At 35.6% G+C, this 19,907-nt stretch overlaps 1 pseudogene; it reads right to left on the reverse strand.

Moving 5' to 3' along the window:
* LOC113503927 overlaps positions 1 to 19,907 on the reverse strand; it is a 34,086-nt pseudogene that overhangs the window by 2,018 nt on the left and 12,161 nt on the right.

Consider the following 19,907-nt stretch of genomic DNA (forward strand, 5'->3'; position numbering starts at 1 on the left):
GTCCTACTGGTTTTAATTTAGAGATTTCCATCTTAAACTGACCAATCCCATAAATATAATTTGTGAAGGTTTCTTTATATCTTTAATTACAGTGTTTATTTCTAAGTTCCGTCTTCCGATACTGGCCCCTCTCAATTAGCCTTAATACTAGATTTTATTCCAAATACAAAATAAGGCTCTATTCTCGACAAGGCAAAATATATATTTATATTCTCATAAGATAATCAGATTTTCAAGTATTAGTTCAATTTTGTCGATACAGTAAAGCCCAGTAAAGCTCGTCATTAAAATCTCGTATAGGAACCGGCAACAGCCCACCACATTATTAAAACGTAACAATCAATTAAACTTTACATAAAAATCAACAATTATTTTACTTTTAAAAGTTATTTCATTATAGAAAAAACGTTTGACAAAACAAAAAAAAATGCAACAAATTAAAAATGAAATAATGAGAGTAACATGATAATTTCGACATTCAGGAATGCCATAATATTGACGCTTCGTTAAGATATTTATAATACATAATGTTTTATATATCACCTATATATTACATATACAATATCTAAGCCTAGCTTTTCTATTCTAAATACATTGGTCTTTGGATAAACGTGTCACATTATGGCTTACATCATCGTTTGTAACTTTAAAAAATATAAGTGCACTTTTCGAATTTAGTACTGTTTATTTTCATCATAAATCCTAATCTAGACTAGACCTGCAAACGAAATCTTCACGCTGGCAACCTTAACATAGGAGATAGAATAAAATCACAGAAACCCCTTAAAATCCACTATAAAAATAAACGAAAACAAAAATTTTGATTGAGAAACACTGTTCTTAAAACACGTATAAGTAGGTACCTACTACATTTATATAATTATATCTCTTTTACACAATATGGTTTCAAAACTCTCTTTATTATTTTGTTTTTTTTTTTACTTTTTTTTTTAACACATTTATTCCATGATATACATCAGGTACCTATTAGGGACAAGATTAATCTAATCAGTGTACGTTTTATCGAAATGATACTTTTTTTTTCGATTTTTTATATGAGTACCTACCACATTTATGAATTTAATGAACAATGACGATATATTTTAAAGTATTTTACACTAACAACACTATATAATGTTTTTTTTATCACAAAGAAAACAGTTGCGAGTCTGACTCGCGACGGGGCCGGCACGTACGAGGCCTCATCTGGCAACTACAAATAATTTACATCCTCTTTCGCCAATTGCTTTTACCTTTATAATTAACATCACATTCCGTTATATCATATTTTAACCTCTGGTATAAAAACCTCCAAAAGCGAAATTTAATAAATTGGAATATTTGTTAAGCTAAAGCCTTGAACTCCCTTTTCACTTCGTTTTAAAAGTAAGGCTGTAGCAGTTGTTGTTGATAGATCTCTTCTACAACTGGTACAACCTCACTTTTCTACAACCCCACTGATCTCATGCGCCGAATAGTTTAAAAAAGTATTTAATAAGTGTCAAATTGAATTGATATGTTAAATGTGTCCGAATGAAAAGAATACACAAGTTTTTTTTGGAACACGCGTTAGCTTAACAAAACCTCCAATTATAGGCTTGAAACAGTTAAACTTATAAAATGATGAAAATATATTTTTTTGGTTGGTTGTCTGCCACTGCAATTTCTGAACCGCAAACTGAAGTGTCATTTCAATCATTTAATTTAGAAAATCGACCTTATCTGTAGCAACATAACGCTTTAATTTTTTTTCCGCTGTATGAGGCAGAAAATCAACCAATCACGAAGCAGTATTATACGAAAACCATTTTTTTAAGCAAAACTATTTCCAGCCTTATTTAAACTTTTTTCCTTCCTCCAGTCCAGTTGCCGTCAAATATTATTACGTTGTGATAAATTCGTTTTATACAAAAAACATGTGACTTCTGTCACCGATGTTTATTTTAAAATATATAATAATATAAATGATAATTATTGCACGTATGCAAGTTAAAACGAAAATAAATCACCTTAAAAATGCAATGCAGTCTATGCATATGTTGTATTGTTTTAATCTCTAAATTATTAAGGCGATTTAAATAACCTAACTTTATAATATAATGAGGTCTGCAGACTCTTTTTGGCATCATTGCAATAAATGTGATGTTGAACAATGATGACATATTTCGTATCAACTTGCTAACACGGATGCCATAATTGTAATTTATTTGTATTCCTTACTAAAGTAACATTCATTATGCTTTGTTGTTATTCGTATGGACATTATTCTACCATTCTTACTGTGTCTAGTCCTAACAAAGCAGTATTTAGCCGCCTAAACGACATAACTAAAACAGGTAGGTATACATTCATAGGGATTTTTTTTTCTATTTTCAATATAAATAGTTCTACAGCTACTTTATAAAATCTACAGTTAAAAGTGTACAATAATATTATTTTTATGCGTACAATGTAAAATTAGATCTATGTATAAATATTATCTGATTACAAAGTAAATAATATTTGGAATTTGTTTAAGGCTAGTTGTATCGGTATCTCATACCATGGAAGCGTGCGAGTCGCCGGCGGCCGCGGAGTCCGGGAGGTGTTGGCGGCCACCTCGGCCAGCGTGGCCAGCGCCAGCAGGTCGTGCGCGGCGGGCGGCGCCTCGGTGGCCAGGCGCGGCGCCGCCGGCCGCTCCGCGCTCGACACCATGCTGTTGATCTCCAGCCGCGTGATGCTGATCTTGCGCGGCTTGCGCTTCTGGCTGCCGATCACCGTGTCCCGCCAGTGCTCCACCATCTCCCGCCTGTCGTCCATCATGGACCTAGGAACTGAATTGACTATGTGGGATGGCTCGAGGACCTTAGGCTTCATGTTGATCGTTTTCTTCTTGCGCTTGTTTTCGCGTTTCTTTTGTTGGAATTTCTCTAAGCTAAGTGAGGGTAAAGCTCTTATTTTAGCATCTAAGTCGAAATCGGCAGCCTTAAAGGTTTTGTTAGTATTATTGTCAGGTTCGGGCATGTCGATGGTGTCGATCTTGTCTTCGCTCTCGACGGACTTCTCGGCCGGCGAGGGCTGTTGCTTCAGCTCGTCCATCATGGGCTCGTCTTGGCCGCTGCCAGGATCCCAACTGCAGGTCGCGCTGTAGTTCTCGTCTGGCATCTTGTCCGAGTCTCGTTTCGGCCGCTTGTTCACGATGAGTCCCCCCACGGCCATGAACTCCTGGTACCGCTTGCCCTTGCACGATCTACCAGATCTCATGTTCTTCTCGTCGTCAGACCAGTTGCGCTGATAGCCGAACTCGTCGTCTTTAGAATATCTCTTATCAACTATTTGGTCTATCACATCTTGGTTGGTGAATTGGTCGTTAGCGATGCCGTAGTATATCCTCTTCTTGTCATCATCGAACTCCTCCTCGAACACGCGGGAGGTCTCGGTGAGAGCGTTCTGCAGCTCGCGTATGCTGTCTTCGCTAGGCAGACCTTTCGCCTTGGCTCTTTCTATTAAGTTATGAGATCTGTATTCGTTTGGCGTTGAGATCGTGTTAAACTTAAAGCATGGGGGTGAGTAATAAGGGTTTGTAGTTTGAGTTTCAGTCTTAGTGGCTAGGAGGCTGCTCAGGCCTCCCATTTGGGCTTCGGTCGGCAAGCTTGCCGGGAGTGAACATCGATAGCGGTTTGGATTCTGCTTCTAACGGTTCATCTTTCGTCTTCTTATTGAAGTCTATTTTGGTGGAGTTATTGTTGTTGGTCTTCTCAAACTCTGGAGCTTGGTTCTCAATGTTGGGGGACTCCACGGTCTTTTCGTTGAGCTCTCGAGGCCGAGAGGAGAGGGTCCGGAGCGGTGGCGCGGGCAACTTGTACCACTTGAAGTCGGGGTTAGCGCTGAAGAAGGCGTCTTTGTACTGAAAACAAAAAACATACTTCATATAACAGTTTTACTACTAAAAACTATGGTAGGACGTAGGAATAGACTTTGCATACGTCAACAAAATGAATAAATTTGTTTATATCCAATCTTTGCATCAAAAGACACATTCAGATCTATCAGGTTATCACTAGCGTAAAATTCGTGATTACAATATTTTGTGAATCAGCGACACGTAATTAAATCGATAAGCGATTTAATGAGCAATCAGTGTTAAATTCTAGAAACTGTATTTTGACAACGTAGGCAAGTATTATAGAATTAGGTTGATAAGGCTTTCAAATGTCTTGATTGGATATGCAAGTACAGACAGGTTCCTTTTCACTTCCCAGGGACAAATCAGGTGTTTTGCCCAGGATATAAAAACTAGCGAGAAGGATAGTACGGCCCCTTGCAAAGCAAAGCTATCTTCAATACCTAACAATGACAGTCTCAATAACGCTTATCTTTGACCTTTCATGGCGGTTCTATGGCGGTTGTGACGCTGCTTTACCGCTTGTAAGCACGAAAATTTCCAAGAATTTTTGGGCAAACTAAATTTTCTCGATAGTTCAACATATATTGGTCTTGATAGTCTCATATAACGGAACTATTATAAGTTAGAGACGCACCTGTTTAGCAAGACCTGTGTAGCAAGCTTTCTCTTCTTTGTCCAAGTTGGCCCACCACTCGCCAAGGATTTTCGTAATTGATCTGTAATCAAGGACAGATTTGTTAGATTAGTAAAAATCCATTTATTATTTATATCTAATCGTAGAATACAAACAATTTTATCTAGTATAAACTATAATAAAGTGGAGCGACCACATATTGCTGTAAATCGTTTAGTGGACATTAAAGACAGACTGTATGGGCTGAAAAGCTAATGACTTCGCTGATGGCAGTTTGGAGTTAATGAACTCAGTCCTGCCTTTCTTTGTTTTGGGAGCCATAGAATTGACTTTAGAATATATTATTTAATTTGGAGAAAAGTGCTCTAGCTGTGGAGAAGAAAAAGCGCAAAGTCCACAGAAGCACGCTGCCATTCTATCTAAACAGTTTAAACTTAAATCAAATAATTTAAAGTCGGTTGTGTTATATTTCCAGGATGTATAATCAATTATTAGCTCATGTAACCTAGTTAATTTAGTTTTAGTTTTGGATTATTCTTAGCACTTATCACTTCTTTTGTGAATGCTGGTTAACCAGTAATTGGCGACTGTGTAAGTCTTAGACATAATTATCAAAATACATAAGCATTACTGTACACAGAAGCTGTTGGTAAACCTATATAAATAAATAAATAAATAAATTATTTCTTGGTAAACAATCGCGGGTTTTCCCTAAACATCAGCTAATCTTGCTAATAATAATTACCTGTTCTCAAGATTAGGATACTTGTCGCGCACGACGCTCCTATGGCGTTTACAGAAGATGAGAAACGCGTTCATAGGGCGGCGGGCGTGGTGCGCCGGCTCACTGTCACCCTCCTGGTCGTGCATTTTCAACTATCTGGAACAATAGAAAATATCAATAAATCTTAGCTCAAATTAGTATAACTGTAATACGATTAATAGGCGACTATCTCCCTTCACCCGGGTGGACCGATGACCTAAAGAAAGTATCTGGATTAGATGCGGAACGAAGTCCGGGTGTTATGGTATAATTTGTGGAGGATCTAAGTTTAGCTGAAGATAACGATAGGCCGACTTAATTGATTGAACTCCATCGATAAGAACTACCACATCAAAGTGATACATGGAATAGAATAATTAGGAAAAATAGTCCCTGCAGTGTCAAATTGTGATTGCGAAAAATTAATCTGTTGTACTGTAATATCAAAATCCTTAAAACTTGTGGAGGAACTCAAGACATAGTCCCACTAATGTTTGAATACTTTCCAACCGCAATCCATTATTAGGAGTTAACGGAAAAGGGATTCAGAAAGCGGCTTTTCTTAAAAAGATGTTGTAAAAGATAATCATTATAATAAATAACTTAATAAATATGTTTTGTAGATAATGGCAACAATGGTACCTACACATAAAATGTCATAAAATTCTGGGGTTGCCAAGATAAAATAACATGTTTACAACAAATCATGCCACATACTCAGCCGCGACAACATCTATGTAGAAATAACTAGCTACATTAAACAACAATAATTAGTCCTATTTTATTGTAATTAGATTCACATCTGTATCACGATCTCGCTCACGTTACCTCATATCATGCAATGCATGCATTAAAATGACCAGTTTATAATATTTCACAAGATATAAGAGGAAAATTTTAAAACCAGTGTTGGTTAGGGGAAATACCGGTTCCTATCGGCTACATCACTATTAGAAGGCAACAAAGCAAGTGGCAATTAGTGATACTGGACTGTGATGAAAATGAGACCAAAAAGTTTCAATATCATTTAATACGATTGCTGTAACTCGTCTAGTTGACAGATATGTGATTGATATAAATAAGGTGTGTAAGTAGTGGTATTGTTAATTAAGAGAATAGGGCGTTGAATAATATGTGTATGGCACGTAACGTCCAGTTCTGTGGAGAAAAGTTAAATACCTAAAAGCTAGCTTTTTTATAGATAAGGATGGAAAACTGTTCAGGTACGTAAATTAAATATGTGTGACAGGTAAAGGTTGCGTTATGGTTTACTGAAAGGTGTTTATAAACGTCAGCTTTTATTTAATCGGAGCTCGTTACAGCCGCACGCCGCCGGCCGCAAAGAGAAAATTGTATTGGGAACTTTCCTGAACAGTCTATTCAGAGAGGATATTTTATTATAATAAAATAGTCAAGTGCTTTATTTTTATATTTTTTTTTATAGCCTTACTTGGCAACTTTCATTTTAAAAGGTCTCTTTCCTTCTTAAAGAATGTTTTAATCATAGACTTGACAATACCATGTCCAGCAAAAAAATAAAATGGAATTATCACAGGAAATTCCACACAATGTTAATCGGTGTAGCGGCCATTTTGAATTACGCCATATTGGATTATTTTTGAGTTGGTTTGCAGCTAAAAAGGTTCTTGTCAAAATTATAACATTAACTTAGGCTCATGTTAAACATCTTAAAATATAGTATCTAATTATAATTAGTCGTTGCACAGTTTGATTTAAATTATCCTTCATATTGTGTGACCTAAAATCCAGGTAAACAGGTAAACTTGAATATTTCAGGCTATTTCACAACCGCGAAGGCTGATTATCTGATTATGCTGTATCATGTTATCAAAACGATATCACGTTTCTTTGCCAAGTGCAGTGTTTCCTCCCTGATAACGATAACAGGGGTCGATGATCGCTGTCACATTGTAGTGTTGTCCTATTATTTGTAACAGATACAATGTAGTCCAGGCATTGCAAAAATATACCTTACTGCTTGGAAATAAGAGTGTTAACTTTCAAACGATGAATAATTCCTTTTGATGTTCAATACTGTACTATGAGATGTTAAAGCAGGATTTATTTTATCGTGGAAGTGTGACACCGCTATGTGGATTGTAGAGCGCCGTCTTTCTCCCACAGTACAAACTATCGTTCTTTGACTTTTCATGGTAGAGGTAGTGTACTCCGTCTAACCTCATGCTTTGTTATGTTGATATTTGCTGACATAGGTCCAGTTATATTGCGCCGAGAGCTTGGTTAAGCTGAGCAAACTGGGTCAACCAGCTTCGTTCACAAAATAAAGGTCTGAACGAAACCGATCACTTTACAGGAAGAAACTGAACAGTAGTTGTTACCAAGTTTAAAGTCCGCCCATTTCGTTATGCACTTATAAGGCGTGGTTAGTCAGTATAACGTAATTAGGTCATCGGAGCTGATAAATAATTTACGGCTCTGGGCAACTTGCGAGAATTAAGACTGTTCAGTGTTCAAGTTGTTGAATTATGTAAGTATTTAGGTAGGCTACTGGCATGTACAGGGGCTGTTCTAACACCTGGTTTCTTGTAGGTATGTATTTTTAATATATTTTTGGCATGTTATACAAAAGACTTTCAATAGATTTTGATCAGCAAATTGATATGTTAGCTAAGTCTTTGAGAGTATCAAGAAGAACTTTAGATACAAGGAACCTGAACAAAGTAAAAGCGTCATTATTATGAACTTCAAACTTCAGAAATTCTAAAAACTTATAAACTTCGCCGGACCGCCCCAGTCAGCCAGCAAACGTGATGATCAATGATTTTTCCTTTTTTTTATATGAGATGAATAAAGTACCCTTGAACGGAACATAAACCTAGGGAAGTACTTAGTAATAAACTTTAAAGTGTAATATGACCTTCAGTGAGTAGGACCATAATAATGTTCTTGGAACTTCACTATTAAAGTAGTTGTTACCATCATATTGTAATTTGCTGTGAGAATTCTACCATGTATGGACTTAAACTTCGTATTTTTATAATTTCAATACCTACCTATTTAACTATAAAACATTTTCATTATATTCGGAATAAAAGGATAGGAAGACGTTATAATACAGAAGAAAAAAAACAAAAAAAACCCTTTAATTTATTTGTCACTATCAAATTTATGACCGAAATTTTTGAACCTCGAAGTTTATTTTGTTTAATTTGTTACGGACGGACAGCGCAGCCTCAGTTCTATATAAGTTCTGTTTTTATCTTTTGGCTGCGGAAAACCCCATTTTCCATAGTCAAAGGATAAAAACAAAATTTTCTAAAACTATCACTTACACGTGTGTATATCACTGAGACACGATATCTAACGTTTCTAATCTCATTACAGAAAAAAGCTACAATATGTAGTAAATTTAAGTCCATATAACAATTAGGTAGGTCTGTATTTTTGCCGAGATTTTTATCTGGTTTGAAGGACAGCCTCTCATCCCACAATGGAGCTCAAGAGGGACCTCTCGCTTGCCTATGTTAATAGAGACTTTTTTAATAATAAGTGCTTAGTTTTCTGTGCATTGTTGTTAAAGTTATTTGGTAAACAAAATGTTTATTTGTAATATGAGTCAGTTGTCAACTAGAAACAGGTGAATACTTATATTAATAAATATTATTCGAACCAAAGTAAGTTTTATTCAAAATCAAAATGTTTTTTTTGCATGTCATTTTTTACGGAATTTTCGTTCAAATACAAGAACATTAAATTTTCTTTGCTATATTTTTAAATAAAAATAAAATCCTGTTAGTATAAACTTTTAACAAAATAGGGTTTTTAACAGTAGCACATATATCGATAACTTGGTATAACGATATTGTGCAAACACGTCTAGTTACCATCGAACACGGAAAAAGTTAGACCTGTAGATGTAGACATCGTAAAGCTCGTGACTAGAAACGTGACTACGCAGAATATTAAATGGCATTTTGAAATATTTTGCAGGGCGCTTGATATATTTCCTGCTTAATATTAAAAACGCGAAAGTTTGTATGTATGGATGTTTGTTCCTCTTCGATCTAGACGAAACTTGGTGCACAGAGAGTTTATAACCATATAGTTTAAACCAGTGCACAGATAAATGCAAAGTTATGATAGTTTTATCCCGATTTAATATTCCCGTGGGATGATCTCCATTTGTAGCAAGCGAGCCCGCGGGTAGTAACTAGTAAGTAAAAATGTTATAGACAACAATTCTACATAATCTATAACACGTGTACCCATGCACGGATGTCCTTCATAATAATATGTAAATTGAAAAAGAAAACTTAAATCATGATTCCTTTCACAGGTCTGGAAATAATTGCAAGCCCATTATACTTTTTTGAGTTTATGCTGTTGTAGGGTACGTATTTGGGTCCTACTCATTATAGCTTGATAGTAAAAATACGATAGACTTCATTAATAAATGGGCTATCTAGCACTAAAATAAATTTTCAAATCAAATCTGTAGTTCCTGAGATAAGCGCATTCAAAAAAACGAACTCTTCAGCTTCATAATCAACAAAATTCCATCTCAAGTCACGATTAACTACATACTTACATGATATACCTACTTATTAACGAAGGGCGTTACAGCATATAATTAAAACCGTCTGCAAATGTATGTAAATAACTCGAATAGCTGCTTATAATAGTTTGAATACCTTGTAAAATTCATAACCGAACATGTATTGATATGAGTATTAATAAGTATAGGTGGTACTTAAATTGGGTTAATTCATCAATGATTCACCGATGGCAGGGAACAATCGATAGTTATGTCAGGGTTGTCACGCAAGGCTTAATAATTTAAAGTATTTTTTTTTATAAATTCGGAGTATTTAGTAAAATCTTTAGATGCGACTATAGTATACCTTTTTGTTAAAAGTTTGTAAGAAGGTTTACAAACAATATGCATGTAGCAAAGACTGCTTTGTTAGTGATGGCGCGGGATATTTTTATATTATTAAGGCCCGATTTTTCAATCGTCGTGGCCGTTTGACATATTTCCTATACAAAAGCTGTCAAAACGTCAAACAATTCATCGAATAAAAGTTATCTGGCGATTGACAAATCGGCCCTAACAAGACAAAATTTCATAATTATTTACACAGTTCTAATCCCTGCATTTTGAACGTTTAGGAGAAGAACAGTGGCAGCTTTGTCTAAAAGTGAGAATTTTGCGCTAGAACTATGTTATGATATCAGTCGTATCTTTATCAATAACCTCTACCTCATTTAAGTAGCCACCTTTCCATGTACCTACTTAAATTCGTATTTTAATAGTTTTGTTCTTTTGACAACCCTAGTATCGAGGTATGTGTGTTAATTATGCGACCACGATACTATTTTCCGTAGTGTGGCAAATTGGAAAGGATATGTTTTTAAACGAATAAAGTACAATATTTCGCTGCTAATGACGTCACAATTCTAAACATACACAATTTTTTTTACACCAACGTAAAGTAACATAATGACCTCAACATATTTAATAAAATATATTGGGTGACCAGAAAAAAATATCTTGTAAATTCTTGTCCCAATTTCCAAAGCTTCATGTCAAATAAAATCCCGTCGGTGCAACCTTGACCCAATGAGCCGAAGTATGCCGAGGTTGGCCGAAGGGGCATCGGCCCGTGAAAGTGAAAACTCGCGCGCACGAACCGCAGGTCGATCGTCGCAAGCGCATAGCGGAGCTTTCGACTTTTTAAAGTGAATGGAATCGCAAATATTTGGGTTACGTCACTATTATATAAGTTTGTTTCATAAACTCGGGTTAATTTCTTTTCATCTGGTACTTTAATTTTTACTTCACTTAGATTATCTTTGACTTTTGGATTAGGTGTTTTAGAATAGGAACATAAATCATAACTTGACTTAAACATTTTATTCACTCCTTGACTACTTACTATCAAAAATGTTACCAACTTAAATTAAAAGAAAAATACCTTTTAATTAAAATCGTTCACGTTTGATATTCGCGTGAATGTAAGAAATAATTAATGTTTCGCGCCAATTCTAATACAGAAATGTGTACCGAGAAAGATTTTCCAGCTGTTATGTGAATTGGCAGTATTCGTTGAACGTTTGATATTATTCCAAATATTGCACTAATAATACGTAAAACGACTAACGTTGGTACCGGACGTATCGCGTTTTACAAATCAATTAAAACGCGTTCAAAACAGGTTTGATGGTTCAAATTTGTTTCTAATAGCAAGGTTACTTAACTAGCATTTAACCTTAGTTACAGCAGTACCGCAATAACGAACGGTCGGCTTGTCCATTCAAGCAGCTAACTTATTCACGAGCCGTAACGCGATTACTTAGACCATAAATTATGGAGTAGTGTAATGTCTTTTGAATTAAGTATTTCGGCACGCTAAAACAACATATAAAAAATTACATTCTTGCAAGTACTTAACATAAAATATGTAAATTACCTATTAAACTTTTAATTATTTTGTGTTTAATATCCACAATGTCAATATTTATGTGTATAAGAAGGTAATTAAAATACTATAAGCAACGCGAATAAAATGAATACATAAATACAGTTTATTTTACAGCATATCAAAAAACCGGTATTTTCTTAAATGCCAACACTACACCAATAAACATGGCTGGCTTGTAAACAAAACAAGAGACAGGCATTCGACATTTAAATCTTGACACTTGTAATAAAAAACAAACACTTTTTTTTATTTTTCTGCAAGGCCTGTTATTATCTGGCTAAATAGATAATTTTCAAAATATTATTTTAATATTCTTCCTCTATATTACAAGGTCTTACTTGTCAAATTGCCCGCCAAAGTCGAGGTCGGCGCCATCTTGCAAGTTTGCAATAACAAGGTCGGTCCATTATGAAATGTAGTAACGCTGTCGCCGAGACCAGTGCGTTACGAGTATAATCGACAGGCTATTGTTTTAGATAGATAACTTGTTATTACTTTGTTTTTAAACATTTAGATTATTGACCTCACATTTAAATGATTGTTGTCATAATGTCATTAAAATAAACTTAGAAATAGACGTAACGGTCGTTACGATACATTTGCAATATTTTTGTTTTTCTTTTTAGTTTAAAAAAAAAAGAATTTAACCTTTGTGTTACGAAGGGTTTCACGAATATTCAAGTCATCTGCACTAAGACACCTAGACTTGGGACAAGGATTCTTGGATCGCCTATCGCCAAACGCTTATCCTACCCGGGGCATGATGAAAGTTTTGTGATAATATGATTAACAGTTTTCAAAACCAAAGTACTTGATTTATTTCTATAGATTTGCATTTTCCTAAGCCATGTAATAGCTTTGAGTTTTCAGTTACAAAGGAGTATTTAACTCCGACTGGCCATCCACAACTCATTAACATAGTTGTACGGTAGCCCCTAGTATGTTCGCGATAACAGCACTAAACTGTGGGCATAGGGTCAACAATCACCAAGCTATGCGGTTCACGCTTCCTGCTTGATAACGTACGTGAGGAAAGCTGGGGGCCTACCACAGGAACCAACTCAAAGTAACGGTAGAAGCGAGACAACGATACATGGGGTAGAGCGACGTCCCGCTTCCACAATCGCAAATGTCAGTTTAAGTGGTGGTAGTATGCGCCCTGGTTAATTGACAAGCTTGTTCCCATGGGCTGGGAATAAGGAAATATAGGACTCGCGAATAATAGGTAGTTATTTTTCATGTAGCATGAAGTGGCAAATGCACCGATTGCAAAAATACGCTTGGTTTTCGCAAGTTCTTTTTTCATGGCAACAGGAATTTCCGGAATTCAACCCCTACGCATAAGGACCGGATAAAAATTTGAGGAAAAACTGTATGTAATTTTGGAAACAAGAGATAGGAAACGTGCTTTTTTAATTAAAAGAAGTTATAAAACAGATGAGAACAGCTTTGTCCTAAAATGTATTTGAAAATCTGTTCTCAAATGACAACCAAAATCAAAACATAACCTTTATACAAAATTATATTACAAGACAGATTTTTTTTCGTCACACGTTACACTAAGTCTAGCATAAAGAAATACCATTTGCATCTTTTCTAAAACAAACATCGACCAATTAATACAGGTGTGACAATCACGCAAATGACGTATAACAACTATACACGAACAGTGCGTGTAATTCACACCCACCAATCAGAGGCCAGCGGCATGACGTGATACCGAGCTATCTACCAATAACAAAGGGGATACGCGCCTGTCAATGTTATTTAATAGAGGAATGGATTTTAAAAGCTTTTGCTAATCCGCTTTTGTTCCCAGTTTTACAGTAGCACTAGCACTATCGCATTTTCTTTAGAACAATGTTTATTTCAGTTCCATATAAGTAGTGAATTTTCCTGTATCATTCTTTGGCGGTATCTTTAATTGGCGGTATCTTAATTAATTATATATATACTAATATATAAAGCTGAAGAGTTTGTTTGTATTTATGAACGCGCTAATCTCAGGAACTACTGGTTCGAATTGAAAAAATATGTTTGTGTTGAATAGGCCATTAATCGAGGAAGGCTTTAGGCTATAAACCATCACGCTGCGACTAATAGGAGCGAAGATACAATGGAAAATGTGAAAAAAAACAGGGCAGGTATAAATCATAACTTATATCTTCTACCCACGGGGACGAAGTCGCGGGCAACAGCTAGTTAATTATATTTTAACATGAACTTAAATTGTGAATACGTGATTATCTATGCGCGGGAAGACATTGTATTAAGTAAATGTTCGTCGTTATTGTCCATTGTTTTTGTAAACTGTCACGGAAGTAAAGATATTATTTTTTCGAAATTTCTTGGAATTGATGCATCTTAGGGGATCGTAACTTAATCTCGGGGCGAAACTTTTAATTATTAACTTATAAGTCACGTGTGTATTGATTAGGATCGCCAGACTAGTTCCAGATCCAACCGAAGTCCTTACTCAGGATCTGACGAGGTTAAGGGAAAGCGATTAGAAAAAAATTGCAAATCTATTGTTTTAATCACCCCTATAGAAATCTTACACATTAGAACATTATGTATAATCAGACAAAACCTAGTTCTCGGGAAGGAATCAGGGCTGCCTGTCTTACTTGTACCATTCTCTTTAGTCCTATCCAGATCCATAGACCATCTCCTATGATACAATACATAATCTATTAAGAAGTCTTTTCTCCAGATCTGTCCCGAAATCACCTATCTAATTCCAGAGCGACCGATTCATCTTTCGACATCACCGTCCTTCAATCTACAAGTTTCTGAAAACTCGAATTCAATTTCCTCAAAGAGTTCATACAAAATAGTTTCACACATAAAATACTTGTCAAATGGATACACGTGTAGTTTCGTGTATTGATTACACGTGGCTCATGCTAAGCGTTATTATTCACGTACATAAGGGCGCGTTCACACAGCCGTGTATCCACAACGGTCCGTTGGTGGTTTCGCAGCTGATAAGAGCCTTTAATGAACTCATTATGACGCGGTGGTGACGTGTCTTTTATACGAGTTAACACCATTACAAACTTATGATGTGCGGGTGGCGCTAGTAGCGCAGTCGGTTATTCAAAATCTGTTGGTCTAAAACGTTAGTTCCGGTTTCTACCACTGGTAAATAAATCTGTCGAAGTTGGAAGAGAAATTTACGTAAGCCTGGGTGTTTTTGTTTCTGCTTACTAGATACTAATTTAATTGGATCCCAATGGGCATTTAGAATGTTCAATATTGTGATTCAATATTGTATCTCTTATCGCTAATCAGTATGAATTTCCTTGTGGACACTACTTTAGCACAACGGGAACAACCACAGCGGAAGCCTAGCTATGAATAATTGAGTTAACAATTTGTTACAATCACATTCCGTTTCCAACCTTATTGTTTTACAATTAAGTTTAATTTCACTTGAAAAGCCAATTATACTAATCTAGTTGCATGTGGAAGTAAGTCATTCAATTTAGAACTTTATTCGGTATCGTTTGAGTGCATTTTCGTTTGTTCATTGTTTATAATATTTAATGTTAGTTAAACAGATTATTTTACTGAAGTTATTATTAGAAATATTGTCTGTATTTGTATGTGAACGGTTATGAAATTAATATTGAGGTTAGGTTCCCGCACAAGTTATATAACAACGAAACGAATAAATTGGATAAAAGTTACATATTCTAGTTATAATAATACTTAATACTACTTTGAGTTCCTTGGATATGGCTTGTGCTAGCAGCTCTCAAGATTTAAAGGGCGATAGGACGCGGAAAGGAATGGAATTCATACTTGAAATTTTTCACAAGTGGATTTCACAAGTTCATATACATGAGTACTAGGACATAGCCGAAAACTAGCTCAAGTCAAAAAAAAAAAATTATCGCACTCACCAAAACTTAATCATCTTAATAATATATGTTAAAGCGAAATCGATACTTTAAATCAGCATTGTAACATCAATATGAACAGCAAAATCGATTCTTAATTTAACAGCAAAATTAATCATCTTTACATAAAACCTCTATGTAATAAACTGCGAGATTCACAGATGCCAGTATTGATTGGACCCGGATCGTCCCAGATATACAGCTACGGCCGGGAAACTTCACTAGAAATGCCTCCAACAATTAATACCTCCATGCAGGTGTGCACGAACCTTATATAGGTCACCCGGTACAAGCGCGAAATACACAGAACCGATATCCCTGTTGCCAGGAGTGCTGCCAGGATATTGATTTAAATGGGCACCGAGCAGCAATATCTACTACGTTTATTTAGTCCGAATTGTTGCTAGCTGCGCTGGAAATTCCCGTTACCAATAATCCTTTTGACCTCTATTGAAAAATTTAATATTTTTCTTGTTAATTGGTAGAAGAATATTCGGGTATTAAATTCGAATGTGAGCTTGTTGCCTTGGGAAAGCCCTGAGGACGATGACGGCGAAAATATCAAACATGATTTCGGAAAGACTATCTATTAATACAATAATTGTTTCGTAATCCGGCTTAGACGCAAGTTCAACCCAGTAAGATGGGGATTAAATTGTAAGGAAGACTTCTAAAGTACTAATTGAACTAAGATGAAAAGGGAACATCATTTAAAGGTTTTCGCATTAAAGAAAGAAGTATGCAAAAGATTTATTATTAACTAGAGAGTATTTTCAAATTAATTGTCATTTAATACCCAATTCTTTAACCAGCAAATGTGGAACTACGAATATAGCCGGTTCTGCGTATGATACATGGGACAAAGGAAGCTGAAAACTGTAGTGCAGAATCTATAAAACATTACAGCGACCTAGATATGTCCGGGTTATTTTTAGACAAAGCTCCATACAGGGATTTTGAACAGTATCTGGGTTTCTGGGCTAGTTCCGTTAACGTTAAATGTCACTTCCATTGAACGAATATCTTTGGTGTTTTTTTGCGGTGCGGCGATCGAACTGAAAAATTGCTTTGAGTTTAAACTTTGAATACGGAATAGATTAACAGCTTTTCAGTATTCTATTTAACAACGGATTTAGGTACTTAAGATGGAATTACATAATCCGCATCCGAAATATAGTGATAGCCTAGTGATATGACATTTCGACTCTCAAGCCCTGTACCTGTGCTTATTTTTAATTGCTAAAAACGACGAAGGAAACAGCAAACCTGGGAACTTTCAAAGTTGTATTCAACCGCGACATAGTCCTCCAGACGGTTTAAAAACTTGACACCATTATATACATCCACCATCAACCATATGAAAGGAAAAATATTACTAATACCTAATCGATACATCTAAAGACAGAATATTGAGAAATTTTAAAAGGAAGTAACCTGTTCTCAATTTGAGATTACTACTCGTAACATTTACAACAACAGTAAAACAAAAGCTTTGATCTAAACACAGATGACAATGACTTTGGGACGACTATACATTGTGCGGCAAAAATTACATTCGGAAACTTCCGTGCGATTAATGGATAGATAACATCGTTTACAGAGGTTAGGGACTATTGCATAATTAAAAAATATTATTTACTCTGATGTGCATAGAATAGAATAGCCTTCCAGTTAGTCCCAGGCTATTAGAAATGAATTCTGATTTCGGCTTCTTTTCACGGTTTGTTCTTATATACTTTGCAAAGACGACATTGAAATGAAATGAAATAATTTATTCTGCAAATAGGAAAGACGTTATCACTCTTACATGTATTTTTTTTAAGCTAGCTGGAGTCGACATTTCCTAGCTGTCTACCCTGAGAAGAAACGTCGAAACAAACTCAGTCCATTTGGATAAGTGACGTCTTAAATAAAATGTCCATTTGTCTGTATTTTCTACATGTAGATTCTACATGACAAAAACAGCGTGATGCCTAAGGGTAACATTTAGCTATGAATCAAGCAAATTGGACACATAACTTCTAAGTCATAAGACCCGCACAGCAAAAGCGAAAAAGAAATATTCAACAAAAAGCATCATTCCTCTAGTTCCATTGCCTCCACTACTCAACTTGTTGCTTCCCCATACAATTTCCTTGCGAAAACGTTTTGCATTCGAAATGTGTTCAACGTCCGTCGGTTATCGCCATCGGGTTGAACACGCATGAATATATACCACCTGTGGAGCTGCATGCTTGCTGAATCACATCCCTAAAGCCTCATTTAGACGGTGCGAGAAATATTGTGGGTTTTGCAATACATTGCGCGGCCAAGCAGCTTTGCTATCAAAAGTGATGCGTCATCTCCGGCAATGTAGAGCTAATGGCACGATATTTCTCGCTTCGTCTTTAGGTGGTGGTACTATGAAATGCCTTTACGACCGTAAAACTGAGTTACAGTTAATTATAAACCTTATATTACAGGATTTTGAATAACAATGTGACATGTCGTGTTTTGTATTCCTACTTTCGGAAGCACGGTTTAAGATTTCCTTTATTTTTGAATTGCTTTATTATTAGCCTGTAAGTTGTTCCCTAAGTGGGGGTTGAGGGTTCTTTTGAAAGATAGATACTGAGAACCATGCATGCATCCGTACAGAAAGTAGTAATGACATTGGCACTATCTACTAAGGATTTCGAAAGTATTAGAAGTAGTTTTATCGTGTTGCGTCGACTTTTGAGTATACTATACATGCATCATACTATGCTGTACCCATGGAAACTACGTGCATGTTCACAAAAAGATAAATAGCGTGAATAATGAAAGCAAAAGTTGTCACTTGTCTCCTCAACAATGTATTCTGTTTTAAAATTCATCTATTCGTCTCTGTATTACCATATTTTTTGTAACGGTTCGTGTATAAACTTTGTTTGATGTCCTTTTTTTATTGATACCGCGTCGTTCCGCGCATTTTTAACCGTAGAAAATGGGTCAGGGCCAATGAACCAATATCCGATATTCTTCTTTTTACCATTGCATAATTTACAGGAAAAAAAAATGTATTTTATTTCTGTTACAATTCTCATTCTTTTCAGTTTTGCAGTGTAATTTGCCTTAGCGGACAAGTTTAACTGGACCAGATCATTGTTTTTTTTTTAATTTCGGATCTTCACCTTTCGTTAACACATAATAAAAAACAACAGATACATTAATAAATTGTCCGTCGGAGAGAACGAACTCAATGTTGGCGCCGGTTTAAGACAAGGCATTGTCACATTCGCCAACAACACACATTGCTGGTTTTGATAACAATAGATTAATCAAAGCGTAAAGTAACAGAGCGATGCATACAATTAACTAATATGAATACTGAGGCCAATGTTTTGAGGCACTTCATGATACACGGGCTCACGTACACTGCCAATCACTGTAATACATTGCTTGTTTTCTAGACAATAGCTTCGTCATCGTTTTAAGTAGTAAAGCAATGGATGCAATCCAACGAAACATGTGACGTGTTTGCCAATGTTTCGAACTATGTTTATCAAAAAATATATTATCTTGCGCGTGCTATTGTCGAGTTAAAACACTTGGCACATACGCCATCTTATTTTCGTGTGAAATAAATACACGAAGGGACTGCCATTTCTGAGATAATACTAATTATCGCTATTAATTAATGATAATTGGAAACTATTGTTATCTTTGAGTTAATTGATCAGGGGCTGTCAATGTTTATGAATTATTTTATCGTTTTGTAGACAGGGATAGATGTATCTAGACAGATGGCGTCATCTCTTTTTTTGTAATTGATTCTTTATTAATATGTTTTGTTTTAAGTAAATCTAATGTTCTTTTGCTTTGTATGTGTCTGTTTTGTCCTATATGCGTCATAACCGAATGAATGCCTCTTCCTTTCTTTCTCATATCAAAATCCGAGAAATTATATGATCAGATTTACATTTGTTGATTGATAGTCCGTTTCATTTCGTTTTCGTTTGCCAATTCTTTAAATTACAAGCCATTTTTTCCGGCGCGTTGCGCAATAGGTCACCTGCGCAGAGCACAGGTAGGTATCTGCAACGGTATCGATTTAGTTCAGAAAATATTCGATTGTTATTAATTGAGAATATAATGGAAATCCTCTTATAACCTCCTTTTTATTTTTTATTTTTATGTAACTTATTTTTTTTTAATCTTTATTTATGTTTAAGGGGTTTTTATCCACACGAATAAATTATGTAACTTTATGAAAACCTAAACTTAGATGGCATGA

This window comes from Trichoplusia ni, chromosome 20 (assembly GCF_003590095.1).
Source record: "Trichoplusia ni isolate ovarian cell line Hi5 chromosome 20, tn1, whole genome shotgun sequence".
NCBI lineage: Eukaryota > Metazoa > Arthropoda > Insecta > Lepidoptera > Noctuidae > Trichoplusia > Trichoplusia ni.